This window comes from Cherax quadricarinatus, chromosome 38, assembly GCF_038502225.1.
Source record: "Cherax quadricarinatus isolate ZL_2023a chromosome 38, ASM3850222v1, whole genome shotgun sequence".
Taxonomy (NCBI): Eukaryota; Metazoa; Arthropoda; class Malacostraca; order Decapoda; family Parastacidae; genus Cherax; species Cherax quadricarinatus.
This window is the reverse complement of record NC_091329.1, coordinates 21,581,764-21,602,867: the sequence shown is the minus strand read 5'-3', so window position 1 is coordinate 21,602,867 and position 21,104 is coordinate 21,581,764. Positions and strand designations below refer to the sequence as shown.

Sequence of the window (21,104 nt, the reverse complement as noted above, 5' to 3'; positions counted from 1 at the left end):
TATGTTATTTAGAACGGGGACTGTTCATACGGAGGGGGGGGGGTAGAAGTGTCAGCTGTGTCTGCACTGGCAATAATGATTATTGTAAAAGGAGGATTTGTAGGCTATGTATATGGTTGTGGGTTATGTATATAGTTGTAGGTTATGTATATGGTTGTGGGTTATGTATATGGTTGTGGGTTATGTATATGGTTGTAATATGGCCATGATCTATGGTGTTCTTAAAATGTATCGGGATTGTGTACTAGAGGTTTTGTAATATCTAGTATGGTTTTTAATTTTATACTCTTATGCATTATTGTATTTGTTCTATGTTTTAAATAAAAATATAAAAAAAAATGTTTTAAATAAAAATATAAAAAAAAATATATATTTTGGAAAATTTTCCTTGTTTTTTATCGCTTTTTCTTGCATTATTCTTTCTAATATAATAACTGACTATTTGGCATCATAAAACAGAAGGCGGAGCTTATCCCAGACTTAGAGACAACCAGGCACCATATGGGAATGCTCGGCAGTGTTCCCGCTCCAGATAGAGCCAGGAGAAATTACTTCATTATTACGCTTATATCAGCTTATGTATGAACTCTACGGCTTATTTATCTATCAGAATTGATCTAATATGATATAATAAACACTCTAAATAACATACAAACATGTTATATACTCTAGACTGAAAAAAAAATAGGCCATAATATGGCGAGAGATTATCGGGAATATTTCGATATAAATGAGTTACTGCTCTCCATGTCGTCTCTGAGTAAGAGAAAACGGTGTTTTGAAGAGGATAACTGCACTAGAACATCAGTTTACTAAGAAATACACCCAAACAAACGCGATTTTCGCGATTTTTTTTTTTTTTTTGAGACGGTGGGCCGGCCGGCGCTCCCGGCCAATATCTCGGAAGTAACTTATTCACCTAAGGTACCTATTTCTGCCTTTATTACTTAATTAAATGGAATAATATTCACAGAAATTGTAGAATAATGATTTCTCTATTTTACTACAAGCTATTTTTGGAAATATTCCAAATACGTACTTTCGGAGTTATGTGGGAGTAAAGGGCAGATTTTTTGCAAAATTCCAGGAACTAACAAACTTTATTTTTTTGTGAAATAAAGATAAGTTATTTAGAGAAAAGGCGTTGAGTAAAATTCGTATAAGCATTGCTCTCTCGGCACCAAGTGTCCAAACAACCTTACGTCGTCCCATATAGGAATAAATTGCCCCCCAAGGGCATTTTCAGCAAATCAGTCTTTTTCAGTCTTTTCTCAGTTGTCGTTTGAAGTATATTTTTGATAAATATTTTCAAGAAAGAGTGAAAACACTTTGTCTTGTGTACCAAAACTGGAGGAAATCGGACGGTAAACAAAAAGGCAACATTTTTTTGGACGAGGCTCCCCTTCAGACTTATTCGGTAACCTTGTCAGAAGGTGAGCTCTCTTTATTTTACACAACTAATTCCCTTTGTTTAACTTATAAGAATAGAAAATAAACAACTGCACAGCCTAAATCTATACTAATTCAACTTTTGTGTTTGCTGCATCAGTGTTGTCTGCTTGAACTATTTGAACCCGTTCAATAAACCATCTAATTCATACTCACGAAATCACAAATGGGAATTAAGGAATTTTCAATTCGAAAACTGTATTATCAGGAATATCTGGCAAGTAGTGTACAAAAGAACATATGAAAGAAGGAACACTAAAGCAGTGTTCTCCTACCCCGTTAAGCCAATGCCTTAACCTAGTCAGGTCAGGTCACGTTCACTCAAGGAAGGAGCACGGCATTAATACTGAATATTGAATATTATTATAGGTGCTAAACTTACACAAGCATATGGTTTCATTCTAATTAAAGATTTATAGTTCTCCTGAGAGTAAACTACCGATGCTGGTTATTAGTGATCTCATCGGCTTAGAAGCTGTGTGCGATATCAGTATGGTGTGATGGGCTCAGGGCTCAGTGCTTACATTTACTCAGACAGTTTAATGGGTATTGTATCTGCCGTGTGTGCTGTGGGTATATAGTATCTGGAGTCTAACCATGCCATGGGTGGGGATAGAACCAGCGATCAGAGAGTTCTATCCCCGCCCGTGGTATGGTTTGTTTGCAATCGTGTCATTACGATTTTGTGAGTCATATCTGGAGTCAGTATTCATCTGAAGTTTCAGTCGCTAGTGTTAAGCACTTGAATCGATTATTGTATATTGCTCAGTGCGTTAAAGTAATCCTCGATTCAGGTGTCAATGAGTCTAACGAGTAGTTGGACAGACCTTCAGACACGATCGTAAATTTACGTATCGTAGGACACGATTATGATTTGACAATGTATTGTATGCTATGTTCAGTATAAACTGCGTCCGATGTCCTTGTAATTGTTCATTTATGATTTATTAGTTAACAAAATTTGACGATTGTATAGAGTCGTTTACTTCTCTTGTTGCGACTCATTGTCTACCGGTTATTTTAATAAGTTTGGACAGCACTCTAACCCATGTAATATCTGTTGCTTGGACCGCCTCTGCCTCCTGCCTGTGACGTGTTCGATTATTGCTGATTTAGCAACTAGCAACTCTATTTATAACTAAACTACGTGGCATGGATGTAGGCTTTTGGAGACAGTTTGGCCTAAATGCAAATTTATTGTGTAGCAGAATGTATCATATCTAAATAGAGTTCTCTTCATAAACTAATTTCTTAAGAAACATTATTTTTTTTTAATTTCATGACCAACTTACTGAGTGGCGTAAAGAGGTTGTTGTGTAATTGTTTAGCTCCCTAGCGGCAAATTTGTGTAAATCAACCTGAACGGATTATACAGATACTGAGAAAGATACACACCGAGTCGAGGAGAGGACGTCGCGGCGAGAGGACGACGGCGTGTTCACTCTGAACACTGAGACACCACAGTAACTTTTTTGGGTTATTCTGAGTAATAGATTGATGAGAGCTGAGAGGAAACTTTCTTGGTGTCACTTCGAGCCCCATCCCATCAAGAGGGTAAGGTGGTGACTAGCTTGCTAGGTTCCTCCTTCCCTTCACCACATCACCCTACCACATCCTAACCCCTTACAATACCCCAACCACTACACTGTCCTAACCACGCACACACTACACTGCTATCCTTCTACCTTTCCTGTATCCTTTTTCAGCAACTCCTTCTCTGGCTAATTAAAACAAGGCAAGGTGACCATTCAATAGCCCGTGCGGTATTACTCTGGCGGCCTGGCCGATCATTGCCTTGGGCCGTACCCCTCACTCTTCGAGGGTAGACTATGTTAGGGGTTGACCTTCCTAAGTCAGCTGAAGTAGGTATAGGAATGCAGGACACCAAGGAATGTTCTTTTTTTATAGCATATCTTATGTGTCAGCTGTACCTTTGCTTGCTGGGAAACATGCCGAAGATAAGAGTAAGAATTCAGGTCACTCATAACCAGAAGTCCAAGAGGGACATACTAGACTATATTTGTTGTAATACCACTCTTGCACTTGTGGATGTATTGCAGACTTACTCTGGTGCAGTACTTCTACTCTCCTCTAAAGAGGAACTATTCCAGTTACTCAAGAATGTTCTAGACAAACTACACAATGTGGGTATCATCCCCATTCCACCAGACAGCTACCAGGCCAAGCACGTATCAACAGTTTCATGGGAGACTGTACTGCTGAAGAATCTGCTGAGAAAATTAATCAAGAAAACCTCGAGTTCAAGGTTTTTAAGGCATATAAGTTTGCCAAGGTTCAAACAACCAACAAACACTAAAACTAATCCTAGAGACACCGAAAGGTGTCAAAATCATCTGTCAAAATGGAATGAAATGCTTTGGAACCAGGTATACTCCCGACCAAATCTCTATGGAAAGGTTTGTCAATGTTTCAAATGCTATGAGTTCGGTCATAACACAAATGTAGCAGCCAAAAAACTATTTGCAGTATCTGCTTTGGTGAGCATGTTTTCAGGGACTGCCCTAACATTAACAACCCCAAGTGTGCCCTTTGTAAAGGGAAAAACCACGCTGTCTCCTCTAGCTTCCCTATCAGGAAATCTACAATCATCAAATTCTGGATGGTAAGAAAGAAGCGAACTCCAAGAAAGTCACTTCCCAAGCTCCACCCACAATGTCCCAGGACTCTTTCCCTTATCTATGTGCTGTATAGCTCTTGTGGTTTAGCGCTTCTTTTTTATTATAATAATTTCTCTTATCTACCTGGTACTGGTGGGACCTTTACTGTCACCTCTACCAACTATAATGCTTGAACTTCTGCCCCTCCTGCAGCCCCCACCCTAACCCCAACATGCACTAAGCTTAAGGACCATCATCAAACCCTATGCCCCCCTGGTCCTTAAATGTAGACGTTATGAGAAGGACCCTGATGATGTTGGTCAGGGAGATCGCAGGTAGCAATGTCCAGCTCTGCTCGTCTGTTCTAAATGACCTGCTAGTAGCAAATGGAGCCAGGCTCTTAATAATCCCAGATAATGTGAGCTAATTAAATTTAGTGAGCCCCCTCAAGCCAGGAAGTATGTGCCCTCCCCAGCAACCACACCTAATCAAACCTCATCACACAGTCAAGGTCCACCTGTTGTGGAAGACCCAATTGAAACAACTCAGACCAGTGAGGTAATAACTGCCCCTGAACTTGCGCCAGACACTGATGGACAATCTACTTCTGTGGAGGCTGTCCCAAACGTCCAGTTAGTTTCCAACGATACCCAGAGTGGTGTAGTTTCTGAAAATCAAACTCAAATTGGTCTTGTACCCTTACACATGGAGTCTCCACTGTCTCCTTTCATCAGTGGTATGAATATGCCGACTGAGATTGTGAATGAAGAGGCAGGATGTATTATGAACGAGGCATTTGACATGCCTCAGCTGTCAGAAGATGAGTCTGACTCATCAGTTAATATCACCAACACCAGCAGCAGTGAAGAGGATAAAATATCCGGTACACAGAAAACCACTCAGGACTACAGCCTTTTCCTTGATGAGTCTAGTAGGGAGGGCTTGCACACACCTTGCAGCTATAATCTCAGACACCAACTCTGTAGGCAGCAAAAACACAAATTACACGAAATAATGGGGATCACAGTTTTACAAATTAACATCCAACATTTCTTCAGCAACCGCTATCTCCTTGAAGTTCAACAATGAAATCACAATCTGGACATCATCCTTCTGAATGAGACAGCTACCAGACCAGACCAACATATGAAGCTACGTGGTTGCTCTACTGTCGGGAAATCGAGAGGGCCCTTTAGTGGGGTGGCTGTTCTAGTGAAATAAGGATATTCATTTCGTAACATCCACATTGAGGAAGACAGCATTATAAAAATAGAACTGATGACCTCAGATGGTTAATTAATAGTTGGAACTGGATATTTTCCTCCAAGTATGTAGAGTCTATTTCCCTACACCAGACACTCAGTAGAAATGTTCCAACAATCCTGGCAGGTGATTTTAATGCCCATGACCACGCTCTCTTCAACTGCGCGCCGCTCATCCACTAGGTGACCAAAAGGGAAAACAGCTATTTAATATAATGACAGGGTCCATTCTTCAAGTCATATGTAGGCCCTCACCCGGGGACACCTGATATAGGCTTATCCAACAGATTGTGACCTATGCCACTGCAGGGTCTCCCCTTGTTGTGACGTCGAATCAAACCATATTTTGAATACCCACTCCTCCGAAACCCAACCTAAAAGCTCTAGGCTTTGACCCCTACAGGGACTACCTAGGCAATGACCTTTCTGTTTTGCTTGAAAACCAGCCCTCATCTGCAACAGACGAGGCAGTCATCTCCTTCCATGAAAGAATTTCAGAGGCCACTCATGTATGCTGTGAATTAAATACATCAAACATCTATAAGAAATATAAACCAACCAAGAAAATTAGGGACCGCATGAAAAATTATAAAGCGGAGTGTAGAAGGCACCGCCAAACGAGACAGCCCACAAGGGCTGTACTGCAGAGGTTGAGAAGGGAATTACTTACCCTAATCACACAACACAAAAGTGAAATATGGAAATTTCTTGTTCTTCAGGTTAACCAATACAGACATCGACCTGAACAGTTATGGAGTAAGATTCGCCAGCTTCTGGAAACCAGACACAAGCCTACCCATTACCTAATACATTCCTTCACAGACGACGACGACGATGAGGAAGTGGATATCAAACTTGACACACAAGACCAAGCCAGTCTGATGGGTGATGTGTGGGAGAAAATTCTCTCACACAATAACCAGTGGGTAAACGAATGGAGAGATGACATCCGGGCTGACTTCCAACTAATACCATTAATTGATACATCTACTCTTGAAGATAAACATCCCCTTACAAGACCAATTACACTCAGAGAGATGAGCCAAGGCATAGGCCGAATGAGAAATAAAGCCCCTGGCCTCTCAGGTATAACAGTGAAACAATTCAAGTTCGTACCCCGTAACTACAGAATGTCTCTGGGACACTTTTCTGTGGCATTTAAGACAGCAAAGATGATATTCATTGCAAAATCCAACAAAGACAAACATAAACCAGAGAACTATTGCCCTATCTCCTTACTTCAAGTCTCCGGTAAAGTCTCTGAAAAAATCATCTCCAATAGATTGAACTACTATATGGAGTACAATCACCTCTTCACTGAAAAACAGTTTGACTTCAGGACTCACGGAGGAACCCAACACGCTATCAATATCATCTTCGATGCTGTGGACAGCCTGAGGAAACAGGGCAACCTTGCCTTAATTGCTTTTGACAGCCTGTGGCACGACGGCCTCATATTTAAACTTGCCGACCTTGCAGACCACAACTGGATTTTTCTCAGGTTCATATACAACTTCTTATCAGGAAGAAGCATCGTCCCCACTTTCAACGGCGGCAAGTCAGCAGAGCCTTTCACACCGACGGCTGGAGTGCCACAGGGCTTGTGCCTTAGCCCTATACTCTTCAACATATACGTACACGATTTCCCTCAACCCGAATTCATCGACACTGTCATCACCCAATTTGCTGATGATGTTATCCATGTAGTGTCATCAACTCCCATAGCGGGAAAACATAAACATGCGATGGTAATGGAAGAAATGAATACGGAACTACGGACAACAGGTAACTGTGAGAAGAAATAGAGAATCACGATCAGTCCAGACAAAGTCCTCATCAGCACCATCGGTTGTTTTGCAAGAACTATAAAAGATAAACGGGGTATCTCCATCAGAGGTACACCTATTGCTATCAGAAATACGAACAAGATCCTGGGCTATGAGATCGACAGATTACTCCACTCCACATCTCACATCTCCAAAAATGTGAACTTAGCTAAAGTCCGCCTCAGCCAACTATACAGGTTTAATCAAGCCTTTTCCCACATCAAGAAGCACCTGTACTAGATGATAAGATTTATGTTCGAATATCCTTGTGTGCCCATGTCACTAATAAAGAAATCCAACATGTTACAGCTACAAAGAGTCCAGAACAGAGCACTCCGCTTTGTCACAAGAAACAGGCAGGGAGACAGAATCAGGATGGAAGATCTACTCATCTATCAGGGAATATATGTAATAAATGTCAGGCTAGATAAACTAAAGAGACAACTATGCGACATGCAAGAACTCTATATACCAGACAGAGAAAACTTCCCAACCAGCAGACACTACCGACTACATCATCAACACACCTCCCAGCAGAACCCAGAGGATGGCCCTCCAACAAAGAGTGCGACGCTTCATCCACAATTATAATTTACGAAGATCAATGATCCTGAGTGCCCTCTCAGAAGATATAGAAGAATGGGTACCACCAGAACCTTTCTGTGTCCAATAAGGATAAAGCTACTCCAGTTTAATGAGACTTAACTCATAATTAATTAACACTTAAATCTAACCATGTAACATTTGCAAACCTACTATGACAAGACACCACCTCTGAAACAGCTCAGCTGACCAGCAACTCCAGAAAGCAGCGGACCTACATCAAGCGCCCAGTAACGATCATCTCCAACCTGCACCCGGCAATCAGCCTCCTGCGCGAGGACAAAAGAAGGTAATTGTAAAAAAGTATACTCCCTACCAACTCAGCGTCATGTAGTTCTACAGCTGATATAACTGTGAAGCTGATAGGTAAAGTGATATACCCCATTCTATGAATTTTATGAATAACCCTACACGCACACACACTTTGTATTAAAATGCACCAAAGTTCTTATGCCACTTACCTTTATTACCCCACGTCCTCTCTCCACCCACCATTTTCTCATATTTCCATCTTTACCCATCCTTCCTTCCCCATCGTACCAAAGCTCTGGTCATAACTCAACCCGACTGAGTTCCGTCAAGCTCACCTCTCTGGCAACTGGTTAGTTATTGAGGTTTAAAGACTATAAACTATACTTGGTTATTAAAGCTTCACGGAACCTTTCCATCACTAGATAAGAATACTTTAATCCCTAAAAAAAGGGATTAAAGTAAACTCTCAACATACATACGAGAAAAGAAAATTCAACGCAAGACGTAGATAGGATTGTAGACGCTGCTGCCAATATTGTATGAGAAGATATTAGCGACGCAAAATACACACATTTGGAGTAACCATCAGTTGATGACATCATTGAACTAGAAACAGAGAAACATCATTGGACTCCACTTCGTAAGTTTGTAGAAGCTGATACCAATATGTGGTATCAAGCAGGTTAGTATAGGTCACGATATTGTACAGGTTATGAAGCCGAGGACAGTAATGGAACTGATTTTCTTTCGATCAGGGACAGAGGTTGATCATATTTTTAGTTCACGATGGCTCATGCATGAATTTTTTCAGGTTGGTTTTCAAGTTTCATATGAAGTTTGTTTATTCAGTCATTCAGTCATGCAAGAGGAGAGTTTGGAAACTTGAAGAACGCCTCCATCATACCCTACATTCACACAGTGGTCACCTGATAATGTTCATCAAAATATACACTCACTGGAAAAGGAACAGTCCAAGGTATGGGGGTAATAGCAGTGTTTATCAAACGCCACTTACACAAGACTGGTCGGCGCATCAAGCATAGAGCAAGAATGAAAGTTGATAAGCTGGTTGTAGATAAAAGAGAAACCAATCATCCCATACACTTAGCCTTCAGCTCAACTCTTTCAAAAATTGCATTTGAACCAGTACTAACTTTGCAGTTCCTGTACACAAAACATCTTTCTGAGTTTTACACAAATGTCCTTTGGCAGTCAGCAAGGCTTCTTAATAGATCATAAATTCCTACAATAAACTGGTCGGGCTTCATGCAACATGGTTTCAGAGCAAACAGTCAGATGTATTCTTGCCAGTAATAGATCTCAATCCAAATGATGAGACATGTGTATATTCAGCTTTACTGTACATAGAAAAACAAGCAAGTCGCCTAAACTTGCCTATTGCATGTGTGATCTTAATTAACCACTGAATAAAAACAGTGGAGATAGTAGCCTCTAAAAACTAATCAAAGACTGTAATAAGTTTATGCGGATTCCACCTTCTAATGAGTGTTGAGTCAGTGTCTTTCATATAATAAGGGGATCAACTTTTATGGGACTCTTTTTCCGGACATCCATGGTATATAGTACCGACAAGTTAAAGAATTAGACGTGTGTGCAACTACTGGGTACCTATATTTTGAAGACGTTTCGCCAACCAGTGGCTTTATCAGTACAATATACGCTTATATACTGGAATCAGAGGAGGTGTAGCAGACGTAGGCATTGTCACTGGTAGGCGGGATTCCTCAGTGGAAGTACGTTATATCCATGAATTGGTCCACAGGTACTAAGTAGTTGTGGAGATGTTCTCTGTACCAGGATTCTTTATTATTGCCAAACACAGCAACAATGTTCATTATAAATGGTAATTTAGAGAAGCTTAATTATCAGCTATCATACTTTAATTTTGTACGATATTATGGATGAAAAAAATATAATTTGGTGAGCACTACACTGTAATCCTGGTATAAAATCTGGTATCCTGCGCCTGAGCAACGTATCACCGCTCATGTCCAATATTTTACTTAGAGGAAGGTTCAGATAGCTACTGAGATATATTGGTAACCACTTATCGATTTTAAATATGTAAATAAAGCAGCGATTTTAATGCAATAACTTTACAATATCTCTTCTGATTGGCTTCCCACTTTCAAAACAGGTGTAACTTAGACGAAGGATCGGTTGTTTTTGAAGTATTGTTCGTTTGAGCCAAAATGATAAATTTACTTGAAATTTTTTTTGTGTGTGGTAAGCTGATCGACGATCGACTTCAAATATGCAGTACCTATTTTTTTCAATGGAAAGTTGGTAATGTCAATGGTCTGTTCGACTCTCATTTTGCACATTTTAATAAACAAATTGGGATATTAGTTTTTATGTATTAACAAAAGAGTTCCTTCTCTGATCGGCTTCAATATTTTACAGTTGGTGTTTCTTACTTAGTGGAAGGTTTGGATTAGCCTTGAGCTGTGTAGTTACCATTTTACATTTTTTAAGGCAATTGGAATATTGTATCCATGTGATAACATTTTCACTGCTTCTGATGATGTGCCAAAACACTAATATTTGTTACTGAAAGGAAGATTTAGATTATTACAATTCCTGGCCCCTCTAAAAGTGTCGAGATACAGCTCCTGAAAGTTTTGAGGATGCTTAGACTTCTTAAATTTGTTAAGTTAAAGCTCCTCTGCCTCTTTAGGATGTTTATCTTCAGCTCCTGAACCTCTTGGAAGGGTTGAGCTCTAGTTCCTATTTCTAGTGAGGGAATTCACTTTGAGCTCCTCTTCCTGTTGAGGGTTTAAAGGTTGAACTACGTACTGTACCTCCTGCTTACTCTCAGGTACAGAGGATGGGGATAAACGACAGGGAATGTATCTTTCTCGGTGTGCAGCGAATGACACAAGTCTGGTTAGGTATCCCCAAAGAGGTACTCTTAAGTACCTAATTTTTTTTTAATTTTTCTTCCCCCAAGGTTGTCGTTTATATCTTGAGAACGTCACAATAGAGTGGCTACAAATTTCAAAGTTGGTGAACCATTAATAGGAAAAAGTTCAGCAACTTCCACATGGGCTTCCACATGGATAAATTGTCATTTTTGTGGAAATTGGTGTCACGCCCCTTGTGCAGATATCCAAGAACTGGCTACAAGCAGTATTAAAACAGGGAAGTGTTTTTGGGTATGCCCAAATGAGATAAATATGTGGACTAAAATCACAAGGGTATTAAAAGAGGATAACACCAAAGCTGCTTTCATAGACAACCTGGAAGCTTTCTACAACAGATGGGAACAAAAAGTCTGGGCTGAATGGTACTCCCCTTGATACTGGCCATGTAGTCAGAAACTGTAAGGCTGGAGGGGATGTCCTGGTTGTCAGTAAATGTGGGGCTGATAGTGCAGTCCTGGGAGACAGTAATGGTGAAGCTGGAGGTGCTGTCCTGGGAGACAGTAATGGTGAAGCTGGAGGCGCTGTCCTGGGAGACTAATGATGAAGCTAGAGGTGCTGTCCTGGGAGACAGTAATTGTGAAGCTGGAGATTTTGTCCAGGTAGTCGGGAATTATACGCATGATGGAATGCATATAAATGACCTCATAGGGGACAGGAGCCGAAGTGGGGAAACAAGTGTAGTCAAAGATAAGATAAAACCAATATTGCAAACTAGAAATACCACAAGAAATAGCAAACAAGAGGACTCCACTAGCAATAGTGAGGATATATTACCAAAAGCAACTGGTGGGAGCTCCATTGTTGGTGCTAGGGAGGATAGGAATAAGACAGGTAAACATGCATCAACAGGGAATACAGTCACAGAAACCCAAGGCAAATGGAAACCAAGCCTGTGCACATACTATGCACTTGGTATCTGCAGACATGGGAAATCTGGAAAAACAGATGGGACGTGCAACTATGACCACCCTAGAAAATACCATGCCCATATGACAACAGGAAAATGCAAACTCCCTTCCTGTAAGCTTTTTCACCCTGAAATGTGTACCTCTTCAGTACAGGAAAGACTGTACTATAACTTAAATTGCCAGGCACACCATCTAAAGGGGACAAAAAGATACAAAACATCCAGGCCATGAGAAAACCTGGGTAGCCACAGCCACTCAAGAGGGAGAGGTTTTTTAGTGCCAGGAAGGAAAAAAACTGGCAGGAAATGGCAGAAATTGTACACCAAATCCAGTCATTCCTGGAGTGGAACCACAGTCGATGGCCTCCACTCCAAACCAACAGATACAGATACTAATGCCGGAAAAAAAATCCCATCCCCAGTACCAACAATACCACCAGTCCGATGACATTCTTCTTTGCAAATATACAGGGTCTAAAGCCAGCAACAAACAACAAAATACCTTTCATCCGTGGACTGCTTGCAGAGGCAAAGGCAATGTTTGCGGCTTTCACTGAGACCCACATAAAGGATCACTTGGATAACGAAATATGGATCCCAGGTTACAACCTATACAGATGTGACAGAGTGAACAGGCAAAAGGGGACGGGGGCTGGCCTGTACATTGCAGAGTCACTTGTTTGCACAGAACTGCTTAATGCCTCAAATGATGTAGTGGAAGTTTTAGCAGTAAAGATCGAGAACCAAAACCTAGTCATTGTGGTAGTCTACAAGCCTCCGGATGCAACATCCCAGCAATTCCAGGAACAGCTGTTAAAAATTGACCACTGTCTGGAAAATCTTCCAGCTCCTGCACCCAACATCTTGCTCCTGGGGGATTTCAACTTAAGGCACCTAAAATGGAGGAATATAGCAAATAATATTGTTGCAGAAATAACACCAGGAGGCAGCTCTGATGAAAACTCACACTCACACGAGCTTTTAAATCTCTGCACAAAATTCAATTTAAACCAGCAAATAATAGAGCCTACTAGACTGGAGAATACACTAGACCTCATCTTCACTAACAATGATGATCTGATAAGAAATGTCACCATATCAAAAACAATATACTCAGATCACAACATAATTGAGGTTCAGACATGTATGCGCGGAGCCCCAGACCGACATAATGAAATTAGTCACGAGGGAGCATTCACCAAATTCAACTTCAATAACAAAAACATAAAGTGGGACCAAGTAAACCAAGTTCTAACCGATATAAGCTGGGAAGATATACTAAGCAACACAGACCCCAACTTATGCCTAGAACAGATTAACTTGGTGGCACTCGATGTATGCACAAGGCTTATTCCTCTAAGAAAAAGGAGGAGTAGATGTAAAATAGAAAGAGACAGGCGCTCCCTTTACAGGCTACGGAAAAGAATAGCAGAGCGGCTAAAAGAGGGCAATATATCTGAAATGCGTAGGGAGACACTGGTCAGAGAAATAGCAAACATCGAACTTAAGCTAAAGGAATCTTATAGGAGTCAGGAATCGCGGGAAGAACTAAAAGCCATAAATGAAATCGAAAGAAACCCAAAGTATTTCTTCTCCTATGCCAAATCAAAGTCGAGAACAACGTCCAGTATTGGGCCCTTACTTAAACAAGATGGGTCCTACACAGATGACAGCAAGGAAATGAGTGAGCTACTCAAGTCCCAATATGACTCAGTTTTTAGCAAGCCACTAACTAGACTGAGAGTCGAAGATCAAAATGAATTTTTTATGAGATAGCCACAGAATTTGGTTAACACAAGCCTATCTGATGTTATCCTGACGCCAAATGACTTCGAACAGGCGATAAATGACATGCCCATGCACTCTGCCCCAGGGCCAGACTCATGGAACTGTGTTTATCAAGAACTGCAAGAAGCCCCTATCACGAGCCTTTTCCATCCTATGGAGAGGGAGCATGGACACAGGGGTCGTCCCACAGTTACTAAAAACAACAGACATAGCCCCACTCCACAAAGGGGGCAGTAAAGCAACAGCAAAGAACTACAGACCGATAGCACTAACATCCCATATCATAAAAATCTTTGAAAGGGTCCTAAGAAGCAAGATCACCACCCATCTAGAAACCCATCAGTTACACAACCCAGGGCAACATGGGTTTAGAACAGGTCGCTCCTGTCTGTCTCAACTATTGAATCACTACGACAAGGTCCTTGATGCACTAGAAGACAAGAGGAATGCAGATGTAATATATACAGACTTTGCAAAAGCCTTCGACAAGTGTGACCATGGCATAATAGCGCACAAAATGCGTGCTAAAGGAATAACAGGAAAAGTCGGTAGATAGATCTATAATTTCCTCACTAACAGAACGCAGAGAGTAGTAGTCAACAGAGTAAAGTCCTAGGCAGCCACGGTGAAAAGCTCTGTTCCACAAGGCACAGTACTCGCTCCCATCTTGTTCCTCATCCTCATATCTGACATAGACAAGGATGTCAGCCACAGCACCGTGTCTTCCTTTGCAGATGACACCCGAATCTGCATGACAGTGTCTTCCATTGCAGACACTGCAAGGCTCCAGGCGGACATCAACCAAATCTTTCAGTGGGCTGCAGAAAACAATATGAAGTTCAACGATGAGAAATTTCAGTTACTCAGGTATGGTAAACACGAGGAAATTAAATCTTCATCAGAGTTCAAAACAAATTCTGGCCACAAAATAGAGCGTAACACCAACGTCAAAGACCTGGGAGTGATCATGTTGGAGGATCTCACCTTCAAGGACCATAATATTGTATCAATCGCATCTGCTAGAAAAATGACAGGATGGATAATGAGAACCTTCAAAACTAGGGATGCCAAGCCCATGATGACACTCTTCAGGTCACTTGTTCTATCTAGGCTGGAATATTGCTGCACACTAACAGCACCTTTCAAGGCAGGTGAAATTACTGACCTAGAAAATGTACAGAGAATCTTCACGGCGCGCATAACGGAGATAAAACACCTCAATTACTGGGAGCACTTGAGGTTCCTGAACCTGTATTCCCTGGGACGCAGGCGGGAGAGATACATGATTATATACACCTGAAAAATCCTAGAGGGACTAGTACCGAACTTGCACACGAAAATCACTCACTACGAAAGCAAAAGACTTGGCAGACGATGCAACATCCCCCCAATGAAAAGCAGGGGTGTCACTAGCACGTTAAGAGACCATACAATAAGTGTCAGGGGCCCGAGACTGTTCAACTGCCTCCCAGCATACATAAGGGGGATTACCAACAGACCCCTGTCAGTCTTCAAGCTGGCACTGGACAAGCACCTAAAGTCGGTTCCTGATCAGCCGGGCTGTGGCTCGTACGTTGGTTTGCGTGCAGCCAGCAGTAACAGCCTGGTTGATCAGGCTCTGATCCACCAGGAGGCCTGGTCACAGACCGGGCCGCGGGGGCGTTGACCCCCGGAACTCTCTCCAGGTAAACTCTCTGATTAATTTTATGTAGCCAATTCCTGATTTTTATTTCCTTGCTATAACTGGAGAATGAATTTGCTAATTTGTTTAAAACACTGGTATATCTTACATAGAGGAAGGATCAGATTGGTTTTATGCTGTGTAGATGCCAATTTTTATATTGCATTAAAATGGAAGGAATTAGGGTATTGGTTTCTATGTGATAACTCTTGAATGCCTCGTCAGAAAGCCTTCAAATCTTCGATGCTGATGTTTCTCAGAAAATGGTTGAAATTGTTTCCTGATTATGCAGGTAGCAATTTGCCTAGTTATGTTGTAACCCCTATGGTGCCTCCTAGCACTGTGGTAGCGCACTCGGTTCACATTCAAGAGTGCACATATCGGACCCTGGATGGGCCCATCCCGGGACACCTAAGTAAGTATATATTCCTGGGAGTTAATCGACTGTTAGTGATAGCATCCTGAGGGAGGTAACAACCCCAAAGGAAACAATCCACTTTGCATGATTTTCTTGGGAAATAAAGATAAAACATAATTGTGAAAAGAAAACTGAAAAATGGAACTTACTTTCTTATAGCAGCTTTAAATTTCACAAATTTAAATTAGCTATCCCATCACGACTTATTTATATTATATTCGTCATAAATATTTTAATTATTTATATCTTATCATTGAATTTATGAAATTTTACTGTTTATAAGAGTTTCACTTGATAATTGAAGTGTTTCGAGAAATGTATACACACGGTGTACTCTGCTTTCTGAATGTATTATTGCATAAATGATAAAAATTGTTAGTGCTAGACTGGATTGAGTTCCATTTCCTGGCCTTCAGGTGTTGATCTAGAGCATCGATACCATGCCTAACCCTTCTAGGGTAGGGTAGGTGCCTGAGTCCGAGCTTTTAGCTCATAAGACTGTCATTCCCATTTGCTCCTTTGGGGCGGGGATGGCAGACCAGAGAGGCCTAGCTTGTGGCTAGGCCTGGGGACAGTTGGTCCCAAAGATGAAGAGGTACTTGTGCCTCCTCCCATGGGAGACTTCGGTCTCAGACACTCCCTAAAGAGGGAGCCAAGGCCGGGCCACCACTTGGAAAAGGCCCGGGCCGGGAGAGTACCGGCTAATCTTTAATAATAATAAAAAATTGATCTAGAGCTACAAGACTTCTGAGAGTGTTAAAGTTCACTTGCTGCTTATTGTTAAATTTGGGTGCGCTTGAAAACTGTGCCGTACTACTGTGTCGTACACTGAGGTAATGGTGTGGGGACAGCCCTCGGTTTGTGGAATACTTGGGGATGTGGTTATCGGATTCGTTAGCGACCGAAACACATTTGATGTTCTTCCAGTGGACAAGCCAGCAAAAGGCCTCAGTCAGATGTCCAGAAGCTCCTCTGTGTGAGTCGTCATATGGTTAAGACTTATTCCAGGAGTAATTCTACTAATAAAGAAAAATCGTCGTTGTACATAAATGTTGTACAATACCGACAAGATGAAGAATTAGACAAATGTATAACATCTGGGTATTTTTATCTGTAGACGTTTCGCCACTGATAAAGCCACTAGTTGGCGTAGCGTATACGCCAACTAGTGGCGTAGTTGTTGCGCATGTGTCTCATTCTTCAAAAAATCGTCGTATATAGTATGGATGTCAAGCGCACAATATTCACTTAACAAATGACAGGTTATTAATGAAAATGTGACGTGAAGGTAAAGTATAGTACAGGTGGGATTGCAACTCTCAGCTTGGAGAGATTTTTGTGTCCCAGGACTTCTCCATCAGTTCACCTGTGTCAGTTTATACAACAGATACATGGAGGAGCCTCGCAGGCAATGATATATTTTTTTGAGAATCAGTGAATCGTGTGCCAGAGCTTCTGAAGATTAAAGTAACAGAGCCACTGGTGAATCGTGTGGCAGAGCCACTGTTACAAGTCAGTGTTGAATCATGTACAGAAACACCAGTGAATCATGCTGCAGGACCACAGGTGGGTCATGTTACGGAGCTAAAATCGAATCATATTACAGAATCGTGAATCATGCTACAGAAAGACTGGATAATTACGTTACAGAACTCTCAGTGAAGTATGTTATAATCAAAGAATGATGATTGACAACCTCTAGTGAATCATGCTACGGAACTATCCGTGAATCATATCTTAGAGGAACTGGTGAATCGTACAATAGCATTAACTGCTGAATACCGTAGCAAAGCCCTTCGTGAATCACCTTATAGAACCACTGGTTAATCATGTTATAAATAAAGAGGTGAATCACGTAACATAACCACTGGTAAATCATGTAACAGTACAAACAGTGACTCGTATTACAGAACAAATTATGAATCATGTTTCAGAAACTCTGGTGAGTCGTGTTACACAGCCATTGGTGAATCATGTAAGAGAACTACTGATGAATCATTTAACAGAGCTACTGGAGAATCATGTAATAGAACTACTGGAGAATCATGTAATAGAACTACTAGGGAATCATGTAACGATACAACTAAAAATTCCCTAACAAATCAATTAACAGAAAAAGCTAGAACTTAAATACTACAGATTGTCAGTTAAACCAAAGGTCAAATAATATGAAGTGAACCATACTTACATACAAGTATGTGCCAGTACTGAGAGCACCACAACACTGATCTGGAAAGACATTACATATATATATATATATATATATATATATATATATACATATATATATATACATATATATATATATATATACATATATATATATACATATATATATATACATATATATATATATACATATATATATATACATACATATATATATATATATATATATATATATATATATATATATACATACATATATATATATACATATATATATGTATATACATACATATATATATATATATATATATATATATATATATATATATATATATATATATATATATATTAGATATATATATATATATTAGATATATAAATATATTATATATATAAATATATATATATATATATATATATATATATATATATATATATATATATATATATATATATTATATATATATATCCATATTCTTCAATGTTTACATTTGGTTATGTGTTAAAATTATTAAGCTTCCCTCTTCAGAAACGAGGTTATGTCTACTAATATTTAGTACATATGTATTTCAGACTTCTCATATGTGTTGTTTTGTTAATACTTACGAAGAGGAAGGTTGAATTATGCTTCATGATGGTTTTAATGGTATTATGTTACTTGTAGGAGTTACCAAGCAGGAGGATGAGAGTACAAAGTCTAGTGATGGCTCCTGCAAATACAACTTTCTTGGGTTGGTGAGAGCAACTTGTAGTGCGTCTGCTACCTACAGCACTTGCAGGTGTTAACACTGTCGCTCAGGTTGTGTCCAAGATAAGGGTCACGTGTCGTTTATATAGCTGGCACTGTGAAGCGCAGCTGTATATTCCTTCTTGAGTAAGAGAGAGATTTATTAGGTCTTCCCCTAAATGGGACACCTCTAATGATTATTGGGTTTTTTTCCTCCAAAGTTTCCTTGTGAAAAACTTGGGAACGCAAATTCTGATCATGTTGAAACTTTCAATCTTAAGGTTGAAATTATTAAGGTAAGGTTCGGATTGTTTGGGCTTTGCAGATGTCAGTTTGCCAATTTTATACATCTAAATAAGGCAACTATGTCACTATGATAACGATTGTTCTATAGCTTTTTTTTTATTTAAAACTTCATGTACAAATATATATAGGTACATATATCAGTATGTAACATTGACACTGGTGATGAGCTATAAACATTCACTACACAATCTACTGAATAAGCACATACTTAAGGACATTAAAATAAACTTAACACAACCTACAGACTTCTTCTACGTACGTTACTCTGGAGTTTTGAGACTCTCTGACCGCGGGTTCAATGCCGGCCGGGGTATGGTTTCTTTGTACGTTGTTTCACAAGTACACAATGGTTCATAGATATAATGGAACCTACTCATTATTGCTTACACTCCCCCCCCCCCATCACCAGTGAATATATTCTACATTCCCTTGTTCACTTAAAATTCAAAAACGACTTGAACATCAATAACACAATATATAAACACATAACAATCCAGGCAACGTTCTATAGGTTTAACCTCTGAGCTCTGACAAGGGAGGTGTGAGTGTATGTACTCTGCTGTAGTGCTGGGAACATAGGAAATGCGTCTGTTTCGCCCTCAACAGACGGAGGATCAAATCTCCACCAGGTCTTGCGCTGAATGACCCACATGGGTTTAGCGCTTAACATGAATTAAACAATACCGAATGTTCTGACTTTTAAGCTTCAACGCTGGTGTATCGTAGTTAAAGGAAGGTTTGAATTGCTACTGTCTTCCTGCGTACTAATCTGCTAACTTTAGTGAAAAAATAGATATTTTTTCTGTGAGATTACATGGAATTGCCTCTTCTAAATAGATTTAAACTTTGAATGTTAGTACACTTTATCAGAAGAAAAAATAATTATAAATATCTCAAACAGTTACGGTGATAATATCAGAGAAAAGAATGAAGAGGCACAATACCGGGGCTGGAACAATACACAAATAACCCGCACATAACTGAATGAAACTGACCACGTTTTGTTCCGAGTTTGACCACTAAGTAGTCACACAGAAGCCAGAAGAAAAAGGAACCAGAATATATTCGAGTTTTATGACTATGATCGCGGGTTCTATCCCCACCCGTGGTATGACTTAGAGGGAGTATTGTAGTAGCGGCAGCAGCAGCAGCAGTAGTAGTGAGGAGACAGAAAGAGGCAGAAGTAGCAAGTGAGTGAGAGTCGGCATAATTAACACACTGAAAGATAGAGGGTGGGAAGGAGAGAGGCACTAGTTAGTAGAAGTAACAATAAGAGGCAGGCAGAAGTTACAAATATAAATTTAATTGAGTAGTAGTTAGTTACCATTTTGTCCTAGGCACATGTCGATTAGACACTTGGCCTGTTGTATACAGTAGCAGTAGAAGTGGTGAAGCAATGGTAAAGGTGGAAATAAGAAAATAGTAGTAAAGAAAGGGTAGAGCAGAATATTAGCAAAGAAACAGCAATAATAATGATAGTGAAGGTAGTCTATAAGAACAGAGGAGCACTGCAGAAGAGCTACTGGCCCACGGGGGTAAGACAAAATCCCTTATGGGACAAAGAAACCCTCATAAGGCAGAATCCACCAAAGGCAGAAGACAGGAAAGGCAATGAAAATATAGAAAAGTTGAAGATATAAGGAAAAGAGATAAAGAGAAGAGATGAACGTTGTCATAAGTTCCATTTTTTACATGTGTTGCGTCCATATATCAGAGAAAAGTTTTACTCTGCGAAGACTTCACTTGTCGAGAAGTGGATCTTTGACTTTTCAATGAGTCTACCTGGAGGGTATTCTGGGGATCATCACTCCCGCGGCCCGGTCCACGACCAGTCTTCCCGGTGGATCAGAGTCTGATCAACCAGGCTGTTACTGCTGGCCGCACGTAGTCCAACGTACGAACCACAGCCCGGCTGATGCGGCACCAACTTTAGGTTTCTGTCCAGCTCCCTCTTGAAGACAACCAGGGGTCTATTGGTAATGCCCTTTATGGCTGGTGGAAGGCTGTTGAACAGTCTTGAGCCCTGGATCCACATAGTTGATATCCCCTACATCTGTAATTATATTTCATATCTACATATGTTTATATATATGTCTTGAATAATAGGTAAAACTGGTCAATTAGCAAGAACTCATTTAAAATTAAGTTCTTTC

The 21,104-nt window shown here is 40.2% G+C and overlaps 1 long non-coding RNA gene across 1 annotated transcript in view; it reads right to left on the bottom strand.

Moving 5' to 3' along the window:
• Positions 1 to 18,740, bottom strand: part of LOC128693046 (uncharacterized) — a 34,152-nt gene extending 15,412 nt beyond the window's left edge. Inside the window, exons 1-2 of the long non-coding RNA XR_011392901.1 lie at positions 18,525 to 18,740; positions 17,938 to 17,978 (exon numbers count right to left, since the gene is read on the bottom strand). This is a non-coding gene — a long non-coding RNA (uncharacterized lncRNA). The remainder of the gene's footprint in view (positions 1 to 17,937; positions 17,979 to 18,524) is intronic.
• Positions 18,741 to 21,104: the final 2,364 nt, after the last annotated feature.